General features: G+C 40.9%; 1 non-coding gene across 1 annotated transcript; it reads right to left on the bottom strand.

Moving 5' to 3' along the window:
• Window positions 1–1,264: 1,264 nt before the first annotated feature.
• Window positions 1,265–1,369, bottom strand: LOC139438421 (U6 spliceosomal RNA). The gene has a single exon (XR_011648097.1). It is a non-coding gene; the product is annotated as a U6 spliceosomal RNA (small nuclear RNA).
• Window positions 1,370–3,457: the final 2,088 nt, after the last annotated feature.

Raw genomic sequence — 3,457 nt, 5'->3', positions numbered from 1 at the left:
TGGATGTTACATTTGTTACAACTGAAGTACTGATACTGAAACATAGCTACTAATCATGGTTCTCCTTTGCTTTACATTATGATTTATATTTTAGACTCCACAATTTTATAAATTTTTGGTTTACATTATGGTTTACATTTCTACTATGTCTTTATACAAAGAGGGGAAATCCATGGTTTCAGACATATTCTATTGCAAATAAAGCTGCAAAAGCAATTTCATTTAATTACTGTTCTCAAGAAACTCAATCATTAAAACAGTATTTAAGGGAAGTGAACTTGGCCTAGTGGATAGGGCATCTGTCTACCACATGGGAGGTCCATGGGTTCAAATCCCAGGCCTCCTTGACCCATGTGGAGCTGGCCCACATGCATTGCTGATGCGCACAAGGAGTGCCCTGCCATGGAGTGTTGTCCCCCATGTGGGGGAGCCCCATGTGCAAGGAGTGCACCTCTGTAAGGAGAGCTGCCCAGCGTGAAAGAAAGTTCAGCCTGCCTTGGAATGATGCCGCACACATGGAGAGTTGATGCAGCAAGATGACGCAACAAAGGGAAACATAGATTCCCATGCCGCTGACAACAACAAAAGCAGACAAAAACAATAAAATGCAGTAAATGGACACAGAGAGCAGACAACTGGGGGGGGGGGTGGAGAGGAGAAGGGGAGAGAAATAAAAAATAAATAAATAAATAAATAAAAATAAAACAGTATTTAAGACTTCACAAATTTAAAACATTCTACATAATTTAAAGCTTATTGGATGTACACCGAAGTCTGAGTTTCAAAAGTAGTTTTTCCTCCCCACAAAGGGCCAACACTTAAGGTAGGATATTTAGTGTAATTTTCCCCTAAAAAGTTAAGACTTTTGATAATAATAATAATAGTAACATAATTTCTTTGCTATCTAGTCTGTTAATAATAAAGCCATTATTTGGATGTGCATGTGTGTGTGTCTGTTTCTTCACATAAGTTATAGGAAACCAGAGAGGATTTTTAAAGTTCCAAACACAGAAGAGCGCATCACTGAAAAAGAGATCAGTACTAAAATCTATAATACATATCAGGGAAGTCATTAATTTTCACAGCATTGTCTGCTTAAAGAGGTTAAGTAATCCAGGCATATAATTTCCCATCAGTGTGTCCTTTTAAAAGGCATGGTGTTTACTTAGGTTTTATTTGTTTTTCTATGAACAGTTAGGGAGCTCTTTTTTTTTTTTTTTTTTGCCGAAGGGGATTGTAAGTCATATATATATATGTATATATTTTAAATATGGAACATTTCACAAATTTGTGTGTCATCCTTGCACAGGGACCATGCTAATCTTCTCTGTATCATTCCAGTTTTAGTATATGTTCTGCCAAAGAGAGCACTATGAGTCATACTTCATGTAGCATTTTACCTGATTATTTGATCTGTTATGAATTTGTACTCTATTGCCATTAGTTTTTTTTAATGGCATATAAAAATATTTATTGGTGGTAGAGCATCAGTAGTCCAAACAACTCTATAGCAACATTGGAACAAAATTCAACTCCTTTGACATTCATAAGCTCAAGAAAAATGAGGCCTGGGTAATATACAGAGGACAGAATTCTACCACTCAATACAACCACAACACAAAAGTCCCTTCCAGCAAAAAGATGAAAGAATTCTAAACCAGGAATTCTAAATCCTCACAGTGTCTCAAAAAAGTTAGGAGACAGAAATTTAGTTAAGGCCTGAAAACCATTCCCAGCCTTGATTTTAATGCCATGACATCTTCCATCAAAGAAATTCTGAACATGTTTCAACATCTCTTGGCAAAGTTAGCATGGCAAGGATTGTCTTCCACATTTAGCAGGAAAGTGACCTTAGATGGTTGAGTGGAAGTGGAAAGAGCTGTACCTTGAGACAGCCTCTGTGCCTGCACTTAGAAAATTCCATTTGACTTGCTAACTGAATATGGAAGTCAAGTTGTTGATGGAAAAGAAGTGGTGCCATCATGACATCATTCCTTTTTACACAATCCATTTTCCTGCCCTTAACCACACTTTAATCACTGTGGGTAATGATTGAGAGTCAAATTTGTACCATAAAGCAAGGTCGCAGCAGTAATGGAAAAAATTATCAACACTTGTAAAATTTGGAAAAAAACAACATGAAAAGTTTGTGTGTATGCATATAAGAGAGAGAGAGAAAGAGAATGTTAACACACACAAACCCAAAAGAAAAAATAAAACATCTGCTTTTTATTAGCAAACATTCAAAGCAAGGGGCAACCAAGTGGAGGTTGAGTAGCTGAAGTTTACTGGTTTTAAAAAAATCCATCATCCAGTCCAGATACCTTGATGAACCAAAGCTCTCTGAGAAACTTTTACAAAACATACAATGTAGGATGTCCATGAAAATCACATGGTTTTAGAACCTCAACAGCTTCAGCATTTCAGTTGTCTTGATGCTTCAGCATCATCTAAGGAATATTCCTAAATCTTCCCCTTCCAGTTCCCACATGTGTTCATGGATGAAATTATTGGAAAGACCTGTCTTCTTCACAGCCTGATGTCTTGGCTTGGGTTTGCATGTCTGAATCACACCCATCACCATCACATACTTTCCCATTGGATCCACTGAACACGCAAGAAATATGAGAAAATTAGCCAAGAAAAGTGCTCCAGGCAGCTCAGCCAGGCAGGGTTGGAGCTGGGAATTCAACCTAGATCTGTTCTGACTCCTGAGCAGTCCAAGTCAAACCAACTAACCTCCAGTTGGAATCCAAGACTCTCTGGATGGAAGGACCCTCACAGGTGAGGGAGTGGAGAGGGAAGGTCCACGCATCCTCTGGACCTCCTTAGCTTAAACTTCACACCCACCTCCCAGTCACACCAGTGGTCACATGCAGCACCCTGCACTTCCTTACGGCTCCACTGGGAAATTTGTCCAGTCTGTGTCCCTCCCACCCCCACCCCAGGCATGTCTATCTGGTCTCTGCTGCAGCCGGTGCCTCCCACAGGTCTGGGGTGCTGTACTGTTAATGAGCATTGACATGAGATGGGGTCCAGTGCATGTCACTCAAAAAGAAAAAAGTGCTGGTTCCTCAGACTGTTTGTGTGCCAGGCACTGGGCCAGGTGCTGGGGAGACAACTGTCCTCCTGGCGTTCAGTCTGTCAGGGGTTTCAAAGTGTGACTCCTAAGACCAACAGCATCATTGATACCTGGCAGCTGCCTAGAAAAGCAAATTCATGGCCCCACCCAGACCTACACTCTGAAACCCTGAGGGGGGAGATCAGCCCTCCAGTTAGTCCCATACAGGCCCATGTGAGCACAGCTGGGGTGAAAGAGGCAACAGTGCACTCCAGCCCAAGGCAGTTCCTAAAGGAACCTGCAGGAAGAGCCCTGAGGGAGGGCTTCCCTGGGGAAGAGGTTTTCAAGTTGAGTCACTGGAGATGAATAATAGTTTCCAAATACAAAATTTCCAGT

This window comes from Dasypus novemcinctus, chromosome Y (genome assembly GCF_030445035.2).
Source record: "Dasypus novemcinctus isolate mDasNov1 chromosome Y, mDasNov1.1.hap2, whole genome shotgun sequence".
NCBI classification, from domain to species: Eukaryota; Metazoa; Chordata; class Mammalia; order Cingulata; family Dasypodidae; genus Dasypus; species Dasypus novemcinctus.
The sequence above is the reverse complement of the archived record's forward strand: the minus strand, read 5'-3'. Positions and strand labels throughout refer to the sequence as shown.